The 27,617-nt window shown below is 39.4% G+C and overlaps 1 protein-coding gene and 1 pseudogene across 1 annotated transcript in view; both read right to left on the bottom strand.

Annotated features, from left to right (window-relative positions):
* The window catches only part of FERMT1 (FERM domain containing kindlin 1), a 144,933-nt gene that overhangs the window by 74,367 nt on the left and 42,949 nt on the right, over nucleotides 1-27,617 (bottom strand). The gene's annotated exons all lie outside the window — the stretch shown is intronic.
* Nucleotides 24,076-24,865, bottom strand: LOC143684367 (mitochondrial nicotinamide adenine dinucleotide transporter SLC25A51-like; annotated as a pseudogene).

The raw sequence follows: 27,617 nt of genomic DNA, 5'->3' as shown, positions 1-27,617 counted from the left end.
AGGAGACTTCAATACACCTCTCTTCTCTATAGATAGAACAACCAGACAGAAAATAAACAAGGAAATAGAGGAATTAAATAACTTGATAAATGAATTAGACCTAACATGCATATATAGGTCATTGCACCCCAAAGCACAAAGATATACAATCTTCTCTAGTGCTCATGGAACATTCTCCAGGATAGATCATATGTTGGGGCAAAAAACAGGTCTTTATAAATTTGAAAACTTTGAAATTATTCAAAGCATTTTCTCTAATGACAATAGGATGTACTCAATAACTACCAAAGAATGAGAACACTCACAAATATATGGAGATTAAATAACACACTCTTAAACAACCAATGGGTCAAAGAAGAAATTGCTAGAGAAATCAATAGCTATCTGGAGATAAATGAAAGTGACAATACAACTTATCAGAACTTATGGGATGCAGCAAAGTTTGACTGAGAGGGAACTTTATTGCCCTAAATGCTTATATGAAAAAACAAAAAAGAGCAAAAATCGAGGACTTAACAGCATACCTGGAGGAACTCAGGAAAGAACTGCAAACTGACCCCCAAGCAAATAGAAGAAGAGAAATAACAAATATTAAAGCAGAGATAAATGAATGGGAGAACAAAAGAACAATAGAAAGGATCAATAAAACCAAAAGTTGGCTCTTTGAGAAAATCAATAAAATCGATGGGCCACTCCTCTCTCTTTCAGCCAACACAGCAAGCAAACTCACTGTCCTCCCCCTCTCTACATGGGACATGACTCCCAGGGGTGTAAACCTTCCTGGCAATGTGGGACTTAGAATTCCTAGAATGAGCTGGGACTCAGCATCAAGGGATTGAGAAAACCTTCTCAACGAAAAGGGGGAAGAGAAAAATGAAACAAAATTAGGTGTCAATGGCTGAGAGAGATTTCAAACAGAGTCGAGAGGTCATCCTGGAGGTTATTCTTACGCATTATATAGATATCACCTTTTTAGTTAAGGTATATTGGAGAGGCTGGAGGGAAGTGCCTAAAAGTGTAGAGCTGTGTTCCAGTAGCCACGTGTCTTGAAGATGATGGTATGATGATAATAGCTTTTGCAATGTGACTGATTCTGAAAACTTTGTTTCTGATGCTCCCTTTAGCTATGGTATGGACAGATGAGTAAAACATAGGGATTAAAAATAAATAAATAATAACATTTAACAAATGTTAAAATAAATTTAGTAGATTGAAATGCTACTGATCAATGAAAGGGAATGATAAGGGGTATAGAAAATATAGGGGAAACAGAGGCTAAAAGATATTGGGTAAATGGAAATAGTAGCAATCAATGAGAGGGAGGGGTAAGGGGTATGGTATGTATGAGTTTTTTTCCTTTTTCTTTTTATTTCTTTTTCTGAATTGATGCAAATGTTCTAAGAAATGATCATGGTGATGAATATACAACTATATGATGATACTGTGAGTTACTGATTACATACCAAGAATGGAATGATCGTTTTTGTATGTTATATTAAAAAAAATTAAAAAAATTGATGGGCAACTAGCAAGACTGAAAAAGAAAAAAAAGACAGAGGATGCAAATAAAGAAAATCAGAAATGAGAAGGGGTGCATTACCACAGATCCAAGAGAAATAAAAGAAATCATAAGAGGATGCTATGAACAACTATATGCCAACAAACTAGACAACTTAGATGAAATGGACAAATTCCTGGAGATGCACAAACAAGTGACACTGACTCAGGAAGAAATAGAAGATCAGCAAACCAATCACAAGTACAGCAATTCAATCAGTCATCAAGAATCTTCTTACAAAGAAAAGTCGAGGGCTAGACGGCTTCACAGGGGAATTTTATCAAACATTCCATAAAGAACTAACAGCAATCCTGCTCAAATTTTTCCAAAAAAATGAGGAAAAAGGAATTCTATCTAACTCATTTTATGAAGCTGATATCATTTTAATACCAAAACTGGGTAAAGATGCTATAAGAAAGGAAAACTACAGGGCCAATCTCCCTAATGAACATATATGCAAAAATTCTCAATAAAATATTAGCAAATCGAATCCAACAGCACATTAAGAAAATTATACAACATGACCAAGTGGGTTTTATACCAGGAATGCAAGGATGGTTCAACACAAGAAAATCAATTAATGTAATACAGTACATTAACAAATCAAAAGGGAAAAATCACATGATCATCTTGATTGACGCTAACAAAGAATTCAACAAAATTCAGCATTCTTTTCTGATAAAAACACTCCAAAAGACAGGAATCAAAGGTAACAACCTCAATATGATGAAGGGAATATATGAAAAACTGAGAGCCAGCATCGTACTCAATGGAGAGAGAGAATGAAAGTTTTCCCCCTAAGATCAGGAACAAGACAAGGATGTCCACTGTCACCACTATTATTTAACATTGTGCTAGGAGTTCTAGCAAGAGCAATCAGGCAGGACAAGGAAGTAAAGCCATCCAAACTGGAAAGGAAGAAGTAAAACTCTCATTATTTGCAGATGATATGATATTATCCTTGGAAGATCCTGAGAAATTAACAGCAAAATTACTTGACCTAATAAACAAATTCAGCAAGGTGGCGGGATATAAAATGAATGTGCAAAAATCAGTAAGATTTCTATACACAAGCAGTGCCCTAGCTTAGGAATCAGTTAAGGAAAACATTCCATTCAAAATAGCAACTAAAAGAATCAAATACTTAGGAATGAACTTAACTAGGGACATAAAAGACTTGTACACAGAAAACTACATAACATTGCTAAAAAATATCAAAAGAGATCTAAATGGGTGGAAAGATATTCCCTGCTCATGGATAGGAAGGCTAAGTATAGTTAAGATGTCAATTCTCCCCAAATTGATGTACAGATTCAACACAGTACCAATCAAAATTCCAACAACCTACTTTGAAGATTTGGAAAAGCTACTACCAAATTCATCTGGAAGGGAAAGAGACCCCAAATAGCTAAGAGCATCCTAGGAAAGAAGCACAAAGTGGGAGGATTAACACTCTCTGACTTTAAAACCTATAATAAAGCTACAGTGGTCAAAACAGCATGGTGCTGGCACAAAGACAGAAACATTTACCAATGGAATTGAATCGAGAGTACAGAAATAGACCACCAAATCTATGGTCAACTGATTTTTGACAAGGCCCCCAAATCCCCTGAACTGGGACAAAATAGTCTTTTCAATAATTGGGCACGGAAGAACTGGATATCAATAACCAAGAGAATGAAAGAGGACCTCTATCTTATACCCTACACAAAAATTAACTCAAAGTGGATCAAACGCCTAAATATAAGAAGTAGAACTAGCACCAATAAGTTCCTGGAAGAAAATGTAGGGAAACATCTTCAAGAACTAGTAATAGGAGGTAGCTTCCTAAACTTTATACCAAAAGCAAAGCAACAAAAGAAAAAAAACAGATAAATGGGAACTTCTCAAAAGCAAATGCTTCTGCAACTCAAAAGAATTTGTCAAAAATGTGAAGAGGCAGCCAACTCAATGGGAGAAAATATTTGGAAATCACATATCAGACAAAAGTTTGATTTCCTGTATATACAAAGATATCATACAATTCAACAACAAAAGAACAAACAAACAAATTATAAAATGGGCTAAAGATATGAATAACATTTTTCTGAACAGCAAATACAGATGGCTCAAAAGGACTTGAAGAGATGCTCATTTTCATTGGCTATAAAGGAAATGCAGATCAAGACTACAATGAGATACCACCTTACACCTATAAGAATGGCTGCTATTAAACAAATTGGAAACTATAAATTGGAGAGGATGTGGAGAAACTGGGACACTTATGCACTGCTGGTGGGAATGTATAATGGTGCAGCCATTATGGAGGACTGTTTGGCAGTTCCTTAGGAAATGAACTATTGAGTTGCCCTATGAGCCAGCATGTGCTGGTTTAAAAGGATATAAGCCCCCTAGAAAAGCCATGTTTTATTCAAAATCCCATTTCATAAAGGTGAATAATTCCTATTCAATATTGTATGTTTGAAACTGTAATCAGATCATCTCCCTGGATGATGTGATTTGTCAAGAATGGTTGTTAAGCTGGATTAGGTGATGACATGTCTCCACCCATTTGGGTGGGTCTTGATTGGTTTTTTGGAGTCCTATAAAATAGGAAACGTTTTGGAGAATGAGCGATTCAGAGAGATCAGAGCAGAATGACATAGCCACGAGAAGTAGAGTCCACCAGCCAGCGACCTTTGGAGATGAAGAAGGAAAATGCCTCCCAGGGAGCTTCATGAAACTGGAAGCCAGGAGAGAAAACCAGCAGATGACACCATGTTCATCGTGTGCCCTTCCAGCTGAGATAGAAGCCCTGACTGTGTCTGCCACGTGCCTTCTCATTTGAGAGAGAAACCCTGAACTTCATCAGCCTTCTTGAACCAAGATATCTTTCCCTGGGTGGATGCCTTTGATTGAACATTTCTATAGACTTGATTTAATTGGACATTTTCTCAGCCTTAGAACTATAAACTAGCAACTTATTAAATTCTCCTTTTTAAAAAGCCATCCCATCTCTGGTATATTGCTTTCTGGCAGCCAGCAAACTAGAGCACAGCAATAACACTAGTTGGTATATAACCAGAAGAGCTGAAAGCAATAACACAAACAGACATTTGCACACTGATGTTCATAGCAGCATTATTCACAATTGACAAAAGATGGAAACACACCAAGTGCCTATCAACTGATGAGTGGATCAACAAAATGTGGTATATACATATGATGGAATACCATTCAGCAGTAAGACAAAATGACAACCTGAAGCACATGACAAGATGGATGATCCTTGAGGACATAATGCTGAGTGAAATTAACCAGATACAAAAGGATAGATACTTGTATGGTTCCATTTTTATGACCAGCATAAAGGTTTAATGAGAGGCTTATAATACAGAATATAGGAGACTTAGAGATACATAGAAACTAGAGATGGGTGAATTGTCAGCTAATGAGGTTGAACTCCAATGTAAGGAAATAGATAGGAGCAAAGATGATTCTCCAGTGGGTCTAGACGTAATATTACCATATTGAAGATGAACAAGATTGAAAGGGTTTGTATAGATCTATCAGTGTCCCACTGATTCACGCTAGAAATATGAATTAGTTCTTGTAAGATTACTTCAAAGATATGATTCACTTACAAAGAATGTTTAAGTCCAGGGTACAGGGGGAAAACTGCTCTTGCATGCTATGAGCTATGTTCAAAAGGAAACCATCAGCACTACCGCAGCAACAGCAGAGGTAATGGGGGGAAAGGACAAGAGTTAAGAGTTAAGAAGAGTTTCCTATTTGGCGAGGGTGTGTTTATTGGTTTTCTTTTTCTTGAGAACAATGAAATGATCTAAAATTGAGAATGTTGATAGACTGTGGACTTTGAGCCCTCTATATGATGCCTGATGAATGCAGGTGGCTGAAGGATGCACTGACGGAGAAGTAGATTGGCAAACAATGGTGTATAATTATGATCAAAGGTTGTACTACTACAAAACGGAACAATGTCGTGAGGCATGCAGCGATGTCAGTGAACATGTGGGACATTTGGTAAGACAAAATAAGACAGAAACAAAACAACAATGGTACGGTCACCTTTAGAAAAGGCTTATAAGAAAACAGGGACCTAGATTGAAAGCTTTTAGAGCAGACACATGAAGTCCGGAGTGGTGATTATTATTTCTGGATTTTGAGAGGCTGTTTTATACATATAACCTGATATTTAGAGATAAGAATGAAGCCCAACAGATTGGGTTTAAAGTAATTCAGAACATAGGAAGACAATGTCTTTATTTTAGAACCACACATACTCTTTGAGATCAATGGAAGAAAGGTTTATTTAATCTGGAACTGAAATTTTCTGTAGTGTATAATCTAATTCAACCTATCTGTATAGCTCATTTGAACAACTGAAACATGGGAGCACAGAATAAGAAAGAGGTCCTTTAATCCTGTATAGGTTATTGTAATGTCTGGAAACATCCTAGAGTATATTAAGCAGATAATCAAAAAGTATTGGCAGAGTCCCCTGAGGAAGGAGAGAAAGACTATGGACCTATTAAACCTTACCATCAGGGAATCCCCTGATACTGTGTCAAATTTTAGGAACACCCAAATCAAAAGGCCATGTCCTCGATCATGAGGCTTACTCTTGTGAAGCTTATGTAGGTGGTGGAGAAGCTTAGACTGCCTATAGGCATGCCTAAGAGTTACTTCTGGAGGACCTCTGTTGTTGCTCAGATGTGGCCTCAGCTTCCCTAAGCCCAAGTGAAATTACTGCCCTTCCCCCTATGTGGGACATGACATCCAGGAGTGAATGTCTCCCTATTTATGTGGGAGATGACTCCCAGTGATGAATCCAGCCCTGGCACTATGGGATCAACAATTCCATCCTGACCAAATAGGGGAAAAGAAGTATAGTTAATAAAGATCAGTGGAAGAGATTTCAAATAGAGTCGAGAGGCTACTCTGGAGGTTGCTCTTACAAGCTTCAGGTAGTATTTTATTGCGTCGATAAAAAAAATATTTAAGCCCTCTAACTTCCTACATTCCGGAGCAGCTAGAAGGAAACATATGATAGGATCATACGTTAGCCATGACAAACTCTGGGATCTGTCCTGTAACCACTTGCTGAAGAGTGCTTTTATAACAATTGCTTTTTTATTTCTTTACTTTGTATATATGTTTTACTATACAATAAAAGAGGTTGAAAAAAAAAAAAGAAACACTCTTGAAGATGCGTCTAGAGAACAAGAGAGGAAATCACAAAAGAGGAAGATCTGGGTCCAGGAAATAGCAGATCCAATCCAGAAAAGTGGAATAGAATCGAGGGCCTGAGGAGGGAGGTGTCTGGAATGAAAGGGGATCCCAAAAGATATCTGATGTTATGAGAAGTTTATAAAAAGGTTTAGGTGATAGTGAAGGAAAATAGTGCAAGGAAATGTAAAGGCAATTAGAAATCTCAGGAAAAGATATGGCTGTAAAATAGAACTATAATAACAATTTCAACTCTAAAAATTAACCTATAGACAGAGCAAGTTAAGACTTAATTATGGTTAGGAAACAATATAAACATCATCAACCTCAAGAATGGAGTAAAAAAGATATAGGGAACAGAGTGGAGGGAGGAGGTGGAAGAAAGGGAGGAGATAAAGGCAAGGGTGAGACGTGCTAAGAGCCTCATATTACAATATGGGATGTCAAAAGATATGATTAGTGTAACATGCAATCAAGATATTGGTGTATTAGTATATTACTTGAAGTAACAAAGGTAACCAACAGAAGAACTAAAATAAACATAAATGTACTTATGCAGGGAGGTGGGAATTATGTAAGAGGACCAAATCTTCATTATTTTAGCATGAAGGCCATAGATGATATCTACATTTGGTAAATTAAGAATTAGCAGTGGAATGAGCTTGATGTTGCTGGCTTTGAGGATGAAAGTAGCCACGGGTCAGGAAAGAGCATGGCCTCCAGAAGCTGCAAATGACCCCAAATGACAGCCAGCGAGGGACCCCAGTCCTCCAGCAGTGTGGAAGTGGATTCTGCTAACAACCTGAATAAGCCTGGAAACAGATGACCACCCCCCACCCCCACCGCCGCCCCCAGCCCTGCTCTGCCAATGCTTTAGTTTTCAGCATTGTGAGACCCAAAGAGAAACCAGCTCGGTCCACCAGACCTCTGATTTACAGAACTGTAAAATAATAAACCTATGTTATTTAAGTTGTTAAGTTTGCAGTAACTTCTTACAGCAGCAATAGAAAACTAATACAGTGGCTAGCATTAGAAACTGCAATGTAAACAAAGAAGTAAAAAATGGACACAGATGGTGTGAAATCTCCAATGAGTTGCAAGTAATCTATTTCTATAAAAACTTTCTAACTTAAAAAAAAAGAATCAGCAGTAGAAATATATGGAGATAGGGATTTAACATCCATCAGAAAGAGCTAAAAGAATGGTTGCCTCTGGGGGACAGAACACTGGAAGGGAAGGAGTCGGGTACAGCACTGTTGCTTTTAGTGAATTAGAAATTTTAATTTGTCAAAATTTAAAAACGACTAATTTTCCAAAAATGCTTTAAAGCAGCCCTTCCTCCACATCTCTTCCCTTTCTCCCACTGTATTGGGCTGGCCAGATATATAATCTGCCGTTATTGAAGCTCATGAAGATACCAAGAATCTCAGTAAAGTCAGAGTATTTTTTAAGGCCGCCTGCCCCCACCCTCCAGCATTGTGCCTTCTCTAAGCACTTTCCTTGAAGGAAGTGGCTCTCCTATTTTGAGCCCAGCATGGGTCAGAGTCTTGCTTTGTGGCTCTCAAAGCCACAGTGAGCCCCTCCCTGTCATCCCTTTTTGGGGAGAAAGGGTGAAAACCTTGGGGGATGGGGCAAAGATGGCAGCCCCAACTACTTAGTGGCCCCAACTACTTGCTACCCACGAGGGGCCTGAGCTCAAGTCTGCAGTTTGAGCTCCAGATGCCTTGAGAGCAGCTCCCCTTTAGGGAGCCTCTGCCCGAGGCACAGCTGAATTCTTTGCATGCGTTATTTTACTCCATTCTCTCAACCTCGGAGAACAGCATTTTACAGATGAGGAAACTGAAACTTAAGGAAGCTGTGCTGGTTTGAAGCTATTATGTACCCCAGAAAAGCCATGTCCTTTAATCCTCATTCAATACTGCTGGGTGGAATCTTTCTAATTGTTGCCATGGAGATGTGACCCACCCAATTGTGGATGGTAACTTTTTTTTTTTTTAACTTTTTTTTATTGTATAACATATCTACAAAGCAAAGAAAGAAAAAAAGCAATAGTTTTCAAAGCACTCTTCAACAAGTAGTTACAGGACAGATCCCAGAGTTTGTCACGGACTACCATACCATCATCTCAGATTTTTCCTTCTAGCTGCTCCAGAACTTGGGCGGGCAGAAGGAATTGTATTTTTTCATCATTACAATTGACTTTTTTTTGTGAAAAATAGCATACACACAAAAAAGCCGTAGTTCTCAAAACACAGCGCAACAGTTATTTATAGTACAGATTTCAGAGTTTGGTAGGGATTACAATTCCACAATTTTAGGTGTTTGCTTCTAGCTGCTTTAAGATACTGGAGACTGAAGTATCAATTTAATGATTGAGCAATCATATTCATTTGTTTAACCCTACCTTCTCTGTATAACTCCACCATCACCTTTGATCTTGCTATCCCACTTGTTCTGGTTTGCTAGCTGCTGGAATGTAACACACCAGAGACGGATTGGCTTTTAATAAAAAGGGGATTTATTTTGTTAATTCTTCAGAGGAAAGGCCGCTAACTTTCCACTGAGGTTCTTTCTTACATGGGAAGGCACAGGATGGTCTCTGCTGGCCTTCTCTCCAGGCCCCTGGGTTTCAACAACTTTCCCCGGGGTGATTCCTTTCTGCATCTCCAAAGGCCTGGGCTGAGCTGCGAGTGCTGAGATGAGGAATGCCAAGCTGCTTAGCTGTATTACTTTGCGGTCTCTCATTTAAGCGCCAGCCAATTAAGTTGAACGTCCTTCGTTGCAGCAGGCTCGCCTCCTAGCCGACTGCAGATGTAAATCAGCAACAGATGAGGTTCACATACCATTGGCTCATGTCTGCAGCAACAAAACTAGGTACGCTCACCAAGTTGACAACTGAATCTAACTACCACACCACTTTTAAGGGTATTTGGGCTATGGCCATTCTAACTTTTTCATGTTGCAAGGGGCTGTCACTAATATGTGATGGGGGATGGAACTAGCTGATGTTCTGGAGAGTCTGGGCCCTCTAGATTTTAGGACTTATCTTGTCCGGGGACCCATCTAGATAGAGGTTGTAGGTTTCTGGAAAGCTGTTGGTGGTAACTTTTGATTAGATAGTTTCCATGGAGATGTGTCTCCCCCCATTTAGAGTGGGGCTGCTTACTGGAGCCCCTGGAGAGGGAATAATCTTGGAAAAAGCTTCAGAGCTACCAGAACCGACAGAGGCAATGGAACGGACAGAGCTTCAAGAAGTGACTGAAGAAACCTGAAGAGACAGCTAGCAGAAGTCACCATGGGTCTTTTCAGCTGAGAGAGAAACCCTGAACATTATCAGCCTTCTTGAACCAAGGTATCTTTCCCTGGATGCCTTCATTTGGACATTATCACATGCTTAGAACTGTAAACTTGTAACTTATTAAATTTCCCTTTTTAAAAGCTGTTCCAGTGTTGGTATATCACATTCTGGCAACTTACTAACTAAAACAGAGGCCATGCAACTTGCCCAATGCTGCCCAGCTATTCAATGGCAAATCTGGGATTTCAGTTTATGCCTATTTAACTCCCAAAAAAATGCTTGTAACAGCTCACAATACCATCTGCATACACAGGCAATGTTTCTTTTCCAATTTTCCAATTTTACTTAGCTATGATAGGTAGGATTTCTGGCAGCTTCTGAAACTTGATTGCTATTTATGAGCACTTTGCCCCTGCCAAGATGGTTTCCCCAGCACCCACTAAGCTAGGCATGCTATTTCTTGTCTCCCCACCTTTGCTTGGGTGCTTCATCTGGACTGCACTCTCCCACCCTTTCTTCATGAATAATTCCTACCCATCCTTAAAGAACTAGTCCTGTAGGTGACAAGGCAGTGGAAAGCACAGCTGGAAGGAGACATTTTAACTTTGAATGAAGATTGACATTTTAATTATAAATTGAATTGGGTTATCCATTGCCAAACTGAAGTGTTTGTTTGTTTATTCGTTTTTAAATGACCAGCAGTGTCTGGAGCTCTTTTCATGATCTGAGAGGTCCACAGATGTCTCATGAAAGTTGCCCTGGTTTTCATCTAAGAAGGAAATAATAAGTACCTCTCTCCCAATCTCAACATGCAGAAGGGGAAACAGATACTTTTAAATCACACTGTGTGAATCTTGCTTGGTCATTGTTCAGTAGATACAAATATGTCCATAATACTTAACACAATTTCAGAGCTCTCTCATGTTTGGATATACGTAATTTACTGTTAGCCATTAAACTTACTGTTTTGAATTGTCTCCACTTTTTCCCCAACGTAAGGCTGTGCTGGATATCTTTGTTGCTAAATCTTTGTGCATGTGCTTAATTACTTCCTTAAGACAGATTCTTACATGTAGAATTACTTGGGCAAAGATTATGTATATTTGAAAGGTGTTAACTGATTGTCAAATTACTTGCTGGAAAGATCATACAGATGAATATTTTCTCCAGCAATATATCAGAGCTCCTCAATGAATAATTAGGTATTGCTAAATATTTGCCACTGACTTGTATTAAATATCTGGATTCTAAGTATTCCAGGCCCTTTGGATTCCTGCCTTCGACACATAAATGAAATAACTAGGGGGGATATATACAGGAAACAATTGCAGATATAATAATAATAATGTATACTTTTATTGCCTTACAGTTTACAAAGCACTTTCATGTTTTTTCCTTCAAGGCTTCTCAAACTATAACCTGCACATGAATCATTAAGGAATCTTTTTTTAATTCTTTTCTTTTCTTTTTTTGCAATTGATGATAGGACTCTATTGTAATTGTACTATTTCTTAGCAGTAGTGATCTTTGTTATGATTGATGAAATATTATTAAGATAGTACTATTAGCTGTCATCCATAGTTTACATTAGGTGCATTTTTTTCCCTATACTACCCTCTTATTAACACCTTGTATAAGTGTTTTTCAGTTGTTATAATTCAGAAAAAAGCATTTTTATATTTTTACTGTTAACTATAGTCCGTCATCTACAATAGGATTAACTGTGTTATATAGCCCTATGTATTATCTTTTAAATTTTATTCTAGTAACATAAACAGCCTAATGTCTCCTCTTTTAACCACCTTCACCTATATAATTCATTGCTGTTAATTACACTCAATAATGCGCTGCCATTACCACCATCCATTTCCAAACTTTACAATCAACTTACAAAGAACTTCCGTACAGATTAACCATCAACTCCTCATTCTCTACCCCCAGTCTATCCCCTGGAAACCTGTATTCTAGATTCTAAGTCTAATATAATCAGTTCACATCAGTGCGATCATACATTTGTGTCTGGCTTATTTCACTCAGCATAATGTCTTCAAGATTCATCCATATTCCATGTTGTCATATGTTTGAGGACTTCCATTTCTTTTTATGGCTGAACAATAGTCCATTTATGTATATACCATATTTTGCTCATCCATTCATCAGCTGGTGGACACTTGAGTTATATCCATCTTTTGGCAATTGTGAATAACACCGCTATGAACATCAGTGTGCAAACGTTTGAGTCCCTGCTTTCAATTCTTCTGGGTATATTCCTATTAGTGCAATTACTGGGTCATGTGGCAGTTCTAAACTTGGCTTCCTGAGGAACTACCAAACTCTCTTCCACAGTGGCTAGACCATTTCACATTCCCAACAGCAATGAATGAGTGTTCCTATTTCTCCATATCCTCTTCAACACTTGTAGTTTTCTATATATATTTTTTAAAATAATAGCTATTCTACTGAGTGTAAAATAGTTCTCATGTTTTGAGTTGTTTTTCTCTAATAGGTAGTGATGTTGAGAATCTTTTCGTATGCTTTTTAGCCATTTGTACATGCTTTTGGAGAAATGTCCATTGGAGTCTTTTACCTATTTTTTTAGTTGGGTTGTTAGTCTTTTAATTGTTGAACTGAAGGATTTCTTTATATATTCTGTATATTAAACCCTTACCAGATATGGGGTTTCCAAATATTTTCTCCCATTAAATAGGTTGTCTTTTCATTTCCTGACAACGTTTTTTGATGCATAAAAGTTTTTTTCATTTTTGAGGGGTTCCCATTTTATCTATTTTTTCTTTCATTGCTTGTGCTTTGGGTGTAAAATCTAAGAAATCATTGCCAACCACAATATCTTCAAAATGTTTCCCTACATTTTCTTCTAGGAGTTTCATAGTCCTGGTTCTGATATTTAGGTCTTTGATCCATTTTGAATTAATTTTTGTTTATGGTGCAGGAGAGGGGTCCTCTTTCATTCTTTTAGATATGGATATTCAATTCTCCCAGCACCATTTGTGAATGAGACTATTCTTTCACAATTGAGTGGACTGGGCAGCCTTGTCAAAAATCAGTTGTCAGTCTCTCTCTCAGCCAACACGACAAGCAAACTTACTGCCCTCCCCCTTTCTACGTGGGACATGACTCCCAGGAGTGTGGACCTTCTTGGCAACATGGGACAGAAATCCTAGAATGAGCTGGGACTCAGCATCAAGGGATTGAGAAAACCTTCTCGACCAAAAGGGGGAAGAGCAAAATGAGACCAAATAAAGTGTCAGTGGCTCAGAGATTTCAAACAGAGTCTAGAGGCTATCCTGGAGGTTATTCTTATGCATTATATAGATAACACCTTTTTAGTTATGGTGTAATGGAGAGGCTGGAGGGAACTGCCTGAAAATGTAGAGTTGTGTTCCATTAGCCATGTTTCTTGATGATGATTGTATGATATAGCTTTCACAATGTGACTGTGTGATTGTGAAAACCTTGTGTCTGATGCTCCTTTTATCTACCTTATCGACAGATGAGTAAAATATATGGCATAAAAATAAATAATAGGGGGAACAAATGTTAAAATAAATTTAGTAGATTGAAATGCTAGTGATCAATGAAAGAGAGGAGTAAGGGGTATGGTATGTATGAATTTTTTTCTGTTGTCTTTTTATTTCTTTTTCTGAATTGATGCAAATGTTCTAAGAAATGATCATGATGAATATGCAACTATGTGATGATATTGTGAATTACCAATTATATATGTAGAAAATGACCATATGTTAAGAATGTTTGTATTTGTTTGTTGTTATATTTAACAAAAAAGAATAAAATGATCACATGGTAAGAATGTTTGTGTTTGTATGTTATGTTTAATAAAAAAAATCAATTGGCAGGGTGATATCAACATGGTGACATAAACAGCTATGGAAAACTTCTCCTTAGAGATACAGTGGAAAAAAAGTACTATTTCCTCTTGTACAGAACTCTGGAGAAAGGTATAGGCTGGAGAAGGATTGTAAATACAGCACGTAGCCAGGCCAAGACTACCCAAATCAAGTATTTGGGGACCTGGGGGAAGGTGGCAGACTGGGACAACGGAAGTAATCCTCTGCATCCTCTGTCGCAAGTAAAGTGGGGGACACACCCCAGATTGAGCCAGATTTTGGCTGGCGAAGTGAGGGAAAAGGGACCCTGCAGCTGCAACCCTGCCTGGTCAGACACATAGGAGTCTTGTTAGAATGCAGATTCTGCTTCAGTGGGTGTGGACTGGGGTCAGATTGTGCATTTTCGCCAGCACCCCAGTGATGGGGTGCTGCTGGTCTGCAGACTGCACCTGGAATAGCTTAGGCTTGGTTCATCTTAATTCCTGCAATAACACAAGAAAATCAGCTTTATCATCTTTCCTTTAAAGATGATGATATTAAGGCTCTGGTTAAGGAATTTTCCCACAGTGCTAGCAATGTGGCAGATTTGGAGCATGATTCATTCATTCGTTCATTCAGGCACTGCAGATACAGCAGTGAGTGAAGCCAAGTGCTTGCTTCTTTGGAATTTCTAGTCTAGTGGAGGAGACTAAAAATAGGTGAGTAAATAGAGACCAAGTAAAACCTAACTTCAGGTAAAAATATTTCCAAAGGAAAATACAGCAGTATAGGTGTTTGATTTTATAAACTGCAAGGGGGTCTCCTGATTCTAAAGTTTACTGCTGATCCTCCTCAATTACAGATACAGCCTACACTGTCGTATAAAGCTTTATAGCTCAGGTTTTGCTTTCAAATCTCTTTCCCCCTATTTAATTCTCATAATAACCCTGTGATAGAATTAGGGCAAGGATTCAACATAGCCCTAAAGAGAAACCATCTAAGCTTCTTGAACTAAAATACAGAGGGAAAGAAGTGCCCCTGTTAAATCAAAGGTAGCTGGAAAAGGCCTTTTGTTTTCATCTAGGTTGGCACCCTTGGCCACCTCTGGCCAAGCTCAACCTTTAAGGGTGATAGGGATGTGACAGATGAGTGGTGAGGTTGGGCACTGCTCCCAGCTCCTTTGTCTTGAAGGATAGGGCCCAAATGTTAGGATACTTTGGTTCAACCTGCCATGAAAGAGTACAAAACAAACTTATAAAAGGAATTTATGGTAAGGATATGGGTGTAGCTCTAATGGAATGAAGGCAGGTCTTTTGAGCAGACTTTGGAAAGCAGGGGAACAAAGGCAGATCAGGGATCTACGGATTCCTTCCAGGCTCTTCTCTGTGGATGAATGAGCTCCATGAGATTTGAAGCTTCATGTCCTTCAAATGCCAGGGAGCAAACATCTGAGTGGCCCAACTATGTCATATACCCAGTTACCAAGGCCATATTTGGAGGGTGTGTATGGGATCCCTTCAAGGGTAAGGGGATGGCTGTTCCCAGGAGTAGGGAGAATGGATGTGGGCAGCAAAAACAACTGATGCTCATGGCACCCACCCAGGACTGCTGCTGGGTTCTCAAGCCTCATGATGGTGATTCACGAGTGTTGCAGGCCACTTCCAGGCCCATGGGCTGCTCCTTTAACCCAGGCCCCTGTCATTGGAAGTGCTAAGAGGGAAAGGTGGGTATTCTCTGCTTTGGAAGCACTTTCTAGCTTCTTAACTTCTCTAACCTTGGCCTGCTCTACAATGAGGCATCTTCCCAGCCCCATCCCCACCCTGACTCCCGGGTCCCTCTCATCCTGCACCTGTCTCATGAATACCCTGCATGAATGGAGAAGAATCAGATACTGTGGGTGAGTGTGGTAGACCATTTCTTGGGGCTCCTCATTGTTCCCTTACATGCCCACAGCTTTTTTTTTTTTGCAAACACTTTCAGCTTTCTGCCTAAAGAGGTCTCCGTCTGGGAGTTTTCTTGACCTATGGCAGAGCAGGCCAGAATGCTAGGGGACCAGCATCCCAAGGAGCAGCCTTCAGTGAGAAATAGGGGTTGGTGGATAAATGCCCCAGCTACCTTCCTTCAGGTGGGATAACCCCAAGGTTAGTTCTACACAGTTCCCCAAAGGGCTTCAACCCCAGTTGCTACAGTAGTAACCTGCTCATAAACACACCTGTTATTGGCTTCTTTACTCCCATCATCTTGTGCTTCCTGGGATCATCTCCCAAATAGGCCACTTATGCTTGAATTCTCATCTCAGACTACTCATGAGTAGCAACACATACTGGTGTGCTTGCCACAACTGCTTAAAGACAGTCTTAGGTCAGTTTTCCTAGAGACAGGGCCTGAGACAGGACTCAGGGACATGCGGTGTATGGAGGGCGCTCAGGAAATAGAGAGTGAGGAAAGCAACCAAACAAGGATGTGGCCTCATGCGAAGTCTAGTTTTGGCCTGTAGACTTATTCTCTCTTAGAAAAATGCCCAGCATTTTTCTTAATTCTAAAATTAAGAAAATTAATTTTCTTAGATTCTAAAATTAAGAATTTAACATATATAACTAACCTAAGGTCATGAAAGCCCTATGAGTAAGGAACTATAATGATTACATTTAGAGATGAGGAAAGTAAAGCACTGAGAAGTCAAGTAACTTGCTCAAGATTTGTACAGCTAAGAAGTGGCAAAGGTGGGGTTGGCACCTAGACATTTTACCTATAGAGTCCATGCTCATCTTTACCTTGTATCTGAAAAAGGCTTTGCAGATGGAAAATTCCACATAAATAGTGTTTTAAACAGTAAGTTCCAAATGAGAGGCCTGGGCAGTGAGTGGTATGGGTTTGCATGCAGGAGACTTTCTGCTGGTTGGAGGGCTTGAGGGAGACTCCTGGGAAAGTTGGGCCCTTGACCTGGGAGCAATAAGCTTGTCCATTTGGAAATCAGCTGCCGCTCTCATCTTTCATTACCATCAAGATTGAAATCAGGAAGAATGTTCATTGCAAGTGAAGAGAAACATTCCTAACTAGTTCTCCAAATTAGGGGTTTACTGGTCATCATAACAGAAATCAGGAGGCTCCACTGTATCCAGGGGGTTGCTAGAGTCCCACTATTTCTAGCCACCTCTTGGTTCTGTTTTCCTTTGCGATGGTGCCATTTTCAGGCTGATTCAATGTGGTGGAGAGGATGCAGCTCCAGTCCAATGCACACTGCTGGAGATCCTGAACTGTTCTGGCCTGCTCTGGTGCATGCACTACCCTGGGGAGGTGGACCAGCCCCATGTGAACCACATGAATTGAACAGGATTCCTACGGAATGGGAGTGAAAAAGGTTTTCCAAAAAATGGGATGCTGGGAAGACAAAAATTACTTCTACTCCAGCCTTGCTACTCAAAGTATGGGCTATGGAACAGCAGCATCAGGATTACCTGGGAGTTATAAATGCACATTCTTGCATCCCATTCCAGATCCCTGAATCAGAATCTGCATTCTAGTAAGATCCCAGGTGGTTAAGTCTAAGTGCTGAGCTGCAGAATGTTTTTAGAAAGGTCCGTGTGGTCTGTCTGTCTCTTCATATACATGAATATATTATATAAACAAAATTTATTCCAAACTGAATTGCCAAAAAAGCATATGAACTCTGAAACACTTGGAGATTTCACTAAATTTATATAGTAAAAAAATTCAAAGTATCAAACAAAAGTAGCTTTGTGTGCTTAGTCACTTATTTAACGCAATTTTATTGAGATGTATCCACATACTATATAATCCATCCAAAGTATACAATCAATGGCTCACAGTTGTGCATTCATCACCACAATCAATTTTAGGTCATTTTCACTACTCCAAAAAAATAAAACAAAAATAAGAAAGAACACTCAAAAATCCCATACCTCTTATCTCCCTATTATCTCTCTTGTCTTTATTTTATTACTATCTGTTCATACACTGTTAAAGGGAGTATCAGTCACAAGGTTTTCACAATCACATGGTCACAAGATAAAAGCTATATATTATACAATCATCATCAAGAATTAAGTCTACTGGATTACAGCTCAACAGTTTAAGGTATTTCCTTTTAGCTATTCTAATACACTAGAAACTAAAAAGGGATATCTATATAGTGGATAAGAATAACCTCCAGAATGACCTCTCAACTCCGTTTGAAATCTCTTCCCCACTGAAACTTTATTTTGTTCTATTTCTTTCCTCCCTTTTGGTCATAAAGGCATCTTGAATCTTACCATGCCAGGGCCTAGCTCATTCCTGGAAGTCATGACCCATGTTGCCAGGGGGACTTTCACCCCTGGGAGTCATGTCTCATATAGGGGGAGGGTAGTGAATTTATTTGCAGAGTTAGCTTAGAGGGAGAGGCCACATTTGAGTAACAAAAGAGGTTCTTTGGGCGTGACTCTTAGACATACCTATGAGTAGGTTTAGCTTCTCCTTTGCAGGAATAAGTTTCATAAGGGCAAGTCCCAAGACTGAGGGCCTGACTTATTAAATTGATAGTCCCTAATGCTTGCAAGAATATCAGGAATTCCCGAGGCAGGGAAGTTTAATATTTCCACATTTTTTTCCTCTGTCCCTGAAGGGGACTTTTCAAATATATATTTTTCTGCCCAAGATACTGTGGGATGTATTGGGGTATTACATTAAACTGTACAGAATAACAAGATCTCATTCCCTATTCTAGGTTCCATATAAATACGTTATTTAAATTAACTGACCATAAAGTTTGAATTAGATAATGTGCTACAGAAGATATAACTTTTGTACCAAATAACCATCTCTTCCTTTGGTTTCACACAGATGTTGAAGTTTTCAAATAGAGTCAAAATCATCCTTTAGCCTGTATTCTGATTTACCTTAGTCCTAACCAAGTCCATTTCATTCATATCTCTAATGGAAGTCTGAGCTCTTTTTCAGCATCTTTAACAGTTGCTATATGGAATAACACTGATTTTCAGAGCTGCAGTATACTAATTCTGAGTCTTAGGTGTCACACAGATACCCAAAGTTCCAGGGAACTAGCAGGTTGTACACAAAGAGCTCAGCATCTTAGAATTTAGAAATAACAGTTAAAACTCATGAACAGATGTGACTGCTGTAAGAGCTCACGATCTAAGAATCTTTACAATAAGCCTTACTGAACATTCTGTCCTCCTTAGTCATCGACTGTTTGATCTCTGCCTACGTTCTATCCCCCAGTAACCTATGTTCTGGAATTCACTTCTTAGCATTTGCTCATTATAGTTGGTTTATATTAGTGAGAACTTCCAACGGTTGCCTTTCATTTCTGGTTTATCTCATTCAACATAATGTCTTCAAGTTTCATTTACCTAGTTGTATTAACCACTTTTTTTTTTTTTTATGTATATATGGGCAGGCACCAGGAAGCGAACTCGGGTCTCTGGCATGGCAGGTGAGAACTCTGCCACTGAGCCACCGTGGCCTGCCCCTTTAACCACCTTTAATAAAGGAAGTTTAAAAAAGAAAACATGGAGAGACTCCCATGCAATGTGGGGGCCATTTAAGGAAAGCAAATATTTAATAATAAGCAAAAGGACAGCATCAAAAAGGACAGCATTAGAAATGCTCAAATTTAGGGAAAATGCCTTTTTAAGTCCTGATATGTATTTATTCGCACACACAAAAAATACAGAAATACTTAATTTAAAAAACAAACCAAGTGTGTTTGCCCTTTCCTTCACGTAATGACTGCATTCCCTTCATATTATAGTACCTCATCTATACTGAACCACTGTTAGCTCAACATGATTGGTTTAACATGAAGTCCTCTAGAGTCCATCTCACATATCCTCTCTATCACCTGTTATTTCCATACATGTTTGCACTGCCTTATACTGAGTATTGCTATAGTAACTGAGATTGAGAATTTTGAGTCTCCAATGATGATTATATATACAAAATTCTGTTTTATTGCATGGTTCACAATATATAGCATGTGATTACATAACCCACTATAAGTTAGGATGAATATTGTCTATTGAGACAAAAAACATCAACTTGTCCCACCCATAAATGAAACAAGTAAGACACACAAATTTGTTATCACATAAGGGTAGTGTTTAGTCTGTGGTACAGTCCTGAGGGCTCATAGCACCTCTAATTGTGTGAATACAGAATTCATACATCTTTCTGGTAGCATCAGCCATGATGTATAGGAAGCAAAAATTCAAAGTGTCCTGCACTTGTGAACCATTTTTGCCACACATACAGCATAAAGGCCATTTTTAAAGCTTTTCAGATGAAGTTATTTAATCAAGTTTACCTTTTCAAAATTATTATACTAGTTTATACTGAAGGTAAAAGAAATTGTTAGAGTCTCTCACTATTAATAAGAATTATAACTTATTTTAAAGTTCAGACAAAGCGCTTGGCTACCATAAATTCTGTTCTGTCTTTTGTCAAATTTAAGGAGTCTACGGGATAACACAAAACTATTCCTGTAATGTATTTGCAGCTAGGATCTTCAAAGATGTAAAAAGCGACAAGGAAATTAAAAAATATCATAGGACTTAAAAGCAATAACAATATATATTAATTGTTTTTAAATGCCATATATTTGAGACAGCAGAAACCAAAGCCTTCTCCTTAGAATTCTCTTGTATTTCACAAAAATGCTTTAGAACTTAAATTTCTAAAACTTGAATGGAGTGTAAAGAGAAAAGGAAGTACTGGAAGATGATGAAAAAGTTTTGGTAATGGATGGTGGTGATGACAGCACAATTTTGTGAATGTAATACCACTGAATTGTACACATAAAAAATGGCTAAAATGGGAAAATTTGCATTATATGTGTATATATATATATATATATATATATATATATATATATCTGTTACTACAATTATTTATTTTTTAAAAGGGTGATAGCCAGAATGAAAAAAAATTGCTGTTCACTTCCAGAGCTGGGCATCACCCCAGGCTAATTCACTGCCATGTACTGGGCCACCAAGACATGCTTGGTGTGCGCGCGCGCACACACACACACAAACGAGTGATGGAGGGAGTAGGATACCACACTGCCTTCCTCATTCATTTCCGAAACTCAACTCCTTTCTAATAGGCTAAAGGATGCTGCTTACATTTATTTGGTGACAGAGGATTGTCTTCAGAACTCTCTAAATTTGCATCTTGGTAATGAAAATAAACTGCCATTTCAAGCACACCAATGTCAAGCAGAAGTTTAGCTTTATTATTGCTAGACAAGTGCTTAACAATGTTTTCTAATACTTAAGTGTTGGAAGATACTGTATCTAGAGGTAAATGGCTTTTTTGGACTATATATCCACAGACTTTGAGTAAACCATTGATTGAAGCCCTGATTTTATTTTGGAGGGTTTATGCACATATTCATATGCAGTTACCTAAAATGATGAAAAACTGGTAATAAGAAATTTAATTTCTCCATGACATGTGAGATACTGGACAACAATCTCAACTATACAGTATTTGTAGAGATATGCTTTTTAAAAAGTGATAAGCCATTTCTCCAGGATGTCTCTCCCATTTTATTATTTTTCTAATTGATTCATGAGCCATTTTGCCTTTTTTATCTGATCTGGAAGAATACTTTAAAACCTGATTCCTTTGACAAATAAGCTTTTGTCTGTGTTAGGTAAGGGGTGAAAATGCCATCTGCTATTACCAACTCCTAAATTTTAAAATAAATCGTATGCTCTCGAATTTTCGTTATTTTAAAGACACAATTGTAAACTTGGGTTTCCAAAATGTGAAAATCCTAAAAGCGTCTATTTCCAAGAGTAACGTGAAGAAACAGCTAATACCATGGGGTGGAATTCATCTTGATTCCCTCCACCCCCTGTCATATTTAGAAAACAGAAAAAAAATCTGGGCTCTTATTAATAGACTTCCAAAATATAATTTTGTGGAAGTGTTTTTGTTTTAAAGAACAATCCAAGGGAAGAGGATACCACTCAACTATAACAAATGACTCAAAGGAAAAAAAGAAACCCAAACGTACAAAAGCCTCTTGACATCAATTCAAAGAAATAGAGCTAACCAGAGTTTGATATACAATTAATATGAAACTTCTTACCAGAATCAAATACCTATAACAAAATTTAAGCCACCCAATGAGGAAGAACAAAGGAATGTCAATACTGCAGGGTGTTGAAAATAGACGGTAATTAGTATTTTAAAACTTATGTGTGAGACTAAAGCAAAAAAATGTTTACTTGGTACAAAATCTATATTTTGACTAGTGCATTTCCTAATATAACTTATGTGGACAGCTTAATTGAACACCATAGTACATAGAACCTTGAGTAGGGTATGAGATTTTGTAGGTTTGTCCAGAGTGATGCCCCGATAAATCCCAGAGTGATTTGAACAGTGAATAAAAAAGTATTTTCAAAGTCCCCTTGGGGGAATGGTGAAAAAGGGGTAAGATTCAACTTCCCTAAGTGGAAAATTCTTGATATTCTCACAAGCAATGGGGACAACCAAAGCAATAGGCTGAGCCCTCAATCTTGGGGTTCCTTCATATGAAACAACCCCACAAAGGATATGCCATGTCTACTTAAAATTAGGCCTAAGAGTCACCCCCAAGAGAGCCTCTTTTGTTGCTCAGATGTGGCCTCTCTCTCAGCCAACACGACAAGCAAACTCACTGCCCTCCCCCGTCTACGTGGGATATGACTCCCAGGTGTGTAGACCTTCCTGGCAACGTGGGACAGAAATCTTAGAATGAGCTGGGACTCACCACCAAGGATTGAGAAAGTCTTGTAAACCAAAAAGGGGAAGAGCAAAAAGAGACAAAATAAAGTGTTAATTGTTGAGAGATTCCAAACAGAGTCGAGAGGTTATCCTGGAGGTTATTCTTACGCATTAAGTAGATATCACATGTTTAGTTAAGGTTTAATAGAGAAGCTGGAGGGAACTGACTGAAAATGTAGAGCGGTGTTCCAGTAGCCATGTTTCTTAAAGATGATTGTATAATGATATAGCTTTTGCAATGTGACTTTGTGGTTATGAAAACCTTGTGTCTGATGTTCCTTTTATCTACCTTATCGACAGATGAGTAAAACATATGAATTAAAAATACAAATAAGTAATAGGGGGAACAAATGTTAAAATAAATTTAGTAGATTGAAATGCTAGTGATCAATGAAAGGGAGGGATAAGGGGTATGGTATGTATGAATTTTTTTTCTGTTTTCCTTTATTTCTTTTTCTGAATTGATGCAAATGTTCTAAGAAATGATCATGATGATGAATATACAAAAACAAAACAAAACAAAACAAAACTTTCCTAGATCCTTTCTCTCCCCATCTTACCCCAGACTAGTTTAGGTGTTTGTTGAATGGGCTTTTCACAGTTCCCTAGGAATGTGTGTTTCTATCACTGTTCTTACCAAATTACATTGTAAATGACTGTTTATTCATCTGTTTTTTCTTTACTTTAAAAGATTGTTTTGATAAAAAAAAATTAGGTAGATTGAAGCATTAGTGGTCAAAGAGAGGGGGGAGTAAGGGATATGGGTATATGCGTTTTTTTCTTTTTTCCTTTTTCTTTTGCTGCAGTGATGTAAATATTCTAAAAATGGTTGTGATGATGAGTACACATCTTTGTGATGATATTAAGCCTTTGATTGTATACTATGGATGGACTGTATGTGTATAAAATGTTCTTAATAAAATACATAGAAAACAGAAAAAAACTTAAGCCGCCCGTATTTTCACAATCAAGTAAATGAAATCAATATAAGACCGTTTTAGAAGGATTTAAGGTTATGTTTCAATATAGAAGGTTAGAGTGTTTTGGAAAAAAGAATCATCTTGACTAGTAGGTTTCTTATCAAAGGCCATCAGATAGAGAGCTATTAATCTGACCATTAGCCTAAAGCTCTTAGGTAATGATTTAAAAAGAAAGTGAAAAAACTTTAATTTTCCTATTGAAACCTATTATTATGTTGTTGTTTGTACTTAAAGAAAACAGTTTTACCCATAGTTCACTGAACCCTGGACTTATGGTACCAATTTTTATGTGGCCAATTAGGAACCAGGTCAAACTTTTCTTCTTAGATCTCTTTGGTTGATAAAATGGCAGTTAACTAACGACTTCTTTCATATAACCTTTAATGTGAACTCATAAGTCACACTGATTATACCCCAAGCTACCGAGGGACCAACCATAATTCAAATGGGCACCTCTAAAGAGGTTGGTCAGTTTCCTATCAGGTTCTAGCCAGGTTTTTTAGATTGAAATTCCCCCCAATGTGGGACTCACAAGAGTTTTTACAACAGTCAGTAGAAAAAACAAGAATCACAACATAGCGACCAATAGCTTTCCACAGATAAAATCATTGACTAAATGAGCAAAAGAGCAGTGTGAATCCTTGCAGGAGGCAAATACTCCTTAATGGAACCTCAAAGGCAAAAAAAAAAAAAAAAAAAAAGGACACTGCTGAATCCACCAGGGAAAAGCATGGGCACCAAGACTAGTTAATACTCTCCAATTCCATGGGTTTTCAGTGTTCAGTGTTTGTAAAGTTGTCATGCTGCTTGGAGTCTTGAAGCAAATGGAGTGAAAATTGCTCCTCGTGTCCCTGCAAGTACTGCCGCCTTGCTAGGAGCTACAAACTCTGGGGTGCAGAGGGGAAAGGCAAGTAAAATCCTCACACAGGAAACAATCACAGGGCCAGGGTGGTTGTCTTTTGCTTTAATAGGGGAAGGATACTGTCATACAAGGTTCGAATCCCTCCCTCCCAACTGGAGCATTGCATCCCGGGCTTTGATTCTTTACAGCTGTTGCTGAAAGAGCACCTTCCGAAGAGGAAAAGTGATTGCTACATGTTTGTTGTTGGATTGCTACATTTTTGAAAGCAGCACAACAGCCACACAAGTACTGCTTCATTACAAACGTACTGATTCATTTCACAAATGTTTGTAATATGAAGTGGTCTATCTTATTTTGAAGCGGCCTCTTTCCCTGGGCTTCTGAATCCACCGGGTTGCTTGCGAACTTCCTTCTTCATGTGGGATTTTTTTAAAAACCTTTAACACCTTCTGGGCCTGATAGAAGCTTTTTGGTATCTTCCCCGATTCCATCCATTGTTAATGTCTATTAGGTTCTCTCTCCTGGGTGGAACCTGGATTTCCAGCTCCGCAGGCCTCCAGGCCCGCACCCGGTGGCAGGTCGGTGAGCGAACCAGCCCCACGTAAACATGTGAACAGTTGCTGCAGTGGTGAGGATAGCTGCGACCAGGAAATGTGGAGGGCGGAAGGACGGCTAAGGGCCGCAGTTCTGCGCTTAGGCCCGGGGGAGCCCGCCCGCAGAGGCCCCCTGCCGCCTCCAGGCCGCTGCCCCCGTGGAGCTCGCCCCGGGTCTCGTGGCCCCGGCGCCTTTCCAGAGCCGCAGGGCCCTCTGCCCCGCGCTGCGCCCTCAGCCCCGGGTACGTGCACCCCTAGGTCCGAGGGGTGGCCAGGGGCCTCCATTTTCCCGTACACTTCCTCCTTTCTCCCAGGGCGCTCGCACGACCGCTAAGCTCTTTGGGTTTGTTGGGGTGGGGGAGGAAAGTAGCCAAAGGGGAGAAGAAGAGCGGGGAGTCGTTTGCAGAGATCTGAGGGCCCCTACCCCTAGCTCTCCACGCCCTTAAGCGCCTCTGGGCACACTTTTCTCTCTGTCCCCACGGACGGACATCCCACGCCTAGGTTTGGACATGTCGTGCATGCCTGGCTTTCTTCCTTGACGGCGGATCTCCAGGGCGTCCCCGAAGGAGAAGGTCGTGGAAGCATCTTCTTCTCCTACTGAGTTGACTCCTCACCTCAGCCCGCCGCCCTCTCCACGTTTCTCGTGGTCTCGTGTGTCTGGGACGGTCTGAGGCGCCGACCGAGGTGCGCGCGCCAGGGACGCTCAGGGCCACTCAGGGTGCGGCCGGGGCTGGGGCGCGGGGAACAGCCCCGGTGGGGTCGGGTGGGCGGCGCCGTTTCCCCATCATCGGTGCTGAAAGGGTCTTGAGGGAAAGAGGCCTTCGGTGCTGCCGCGCTTCTTGTCGCTTGAGGCGCTTTATAGCACAGTGGCCGCTAGATGTCACTGTCGTCGTGTTTCAGATGATTACATCCTCCCCACCCGCCTTCCCGCCCCTCCCCCACCGTGGTTTCCATCCGTGCGAGTTAGAACGCAAATACGTCTTTTTGAAAATCAGAGGGCTGATTTTCCTCTATAAATTCTTGGCATCGTTGGTTTATTTCCATGTTGTCACTGACCACCTATTATTTTTGTTGTTTTCTTTCCCCAAAATGGGCATGAATGTCTCCGTGTGCAGCAGGTGTTTAATAAAATTTGAATTGAATCGAAACGGAAGTTTCTAGGGAGTTGAAGAGGAACGTGTCCAACTTTAATTCACTGATTTATTATTATTATTATTGTTGTTTTGGCATGGGCAGGCTCCAGGAAAGTATTATTATTTTTTAAATTAAGTAAATGCCCTGATTCCACCAGGGGTTCTTAAAACCAGAGAGTCCATGAATTTGAAAGGGGGAAAAATTACTAATCTCTAATTGAAAATTGTCATTTCTTTTTATTTCAATATGGGCAACATAGCACAGTAGCAGTAGTGACTGAAGCTATACCACCAATAGAAATGACAGTTTTTCGTATCACTTTAATGCAGACAATTTTGAAATATCATTTACATTTGTGTCTACTTCGAAATTAGATTTGTTGTTAGATCTTGTTATTTAACATGTTAAAAAAAAGATGCACTGTATTACCATATTACAAATTTAAAATATATTTTAATAACTGCATTCAATGGAATTTAATCATAGTGTGTTATTTTATGCATTAAAAGCATTATCCTTAGAGGGGGGTCAGATACCAGCTGACTGCAGTAGGGAGAATAATGTCCCAGGAGATGTCCACATTCTGATGCCTAGAATCTGTGACTGTGTTATGCTGCATGGCAGGGATGGAGATCAGAGGTCCCTGGAAAATCCAGGTGAGCTCAATGTAATCCCAGGGTCCTTAAAAAGGAAAGAGGGAGGGAGGAGATTCAGAGTCAGAGGAGATGTGACTGTGGAAGCGGAGGTCAGAATGATGCCGTTACTGGCTTAAATACTAAGGAACGTGGGCAGCCTCCAGAGGTTGGAAAAGGCACAAAGTGGATTTCTTTTTGGAGGCTCCAGAGAGAACCGGGCCTGCCGATACCTAGTCCTGAGTGACCCATTTCAGACTTCTGATTTCCAGAACTGTGCAATAATAGATTTGGGTAATTTTAAGTCTCTGAATTTGTGGTAATTTGTTCCAGCAGCAGTAGGAAATTAATACACTGACAGAGGTGTCCACAGCACAAAGAAAGTTGGGAGCCCCTATATCTAAGCTAAGGAACAGACAAGGATAGTTCTGTTGAAGGTGGTAGTGGATTAAGAAGTTGTTTATTGCTGCATAGCAAATTACCCCAAATTGAGTGGTTGGAACATCTATTATCTTCTGAGGAAGCCTCAGTGCCTTGCTATGATGACCTCTTCATAGGATGCTTGAGTGTCCTCACCACGTGGTGGGTGGCTGGCTTCCTTGAGAGAGAGTGATCCAAAAGAGAGAGGAAGGTGGAAGGCACATTCCTTTTGTGGTCTAGTCTCGGAAGTCACGCCATCACATATGTCAC

The sequence above is a fragment of the Tamandua tetradactyla genome, chromosome 1 (assembly GCF_023851605.1).
Source record: "Tamandua tetradactyla isolate mTamTet1 chromosome 1, mTamTet1.pri, whole genome shotgun sequence".
Classification (NCBI taxonomy): domain Eukaryota; kingdom Metazoa; phylum Chordata; class Mammalia; order Pilosa; family Myrmecophagidae; genus Tamandua; species Tamandua tetradactyla.
This window is presented reverse-complemented; position numbering and strand designations above follow the sequence as displayed.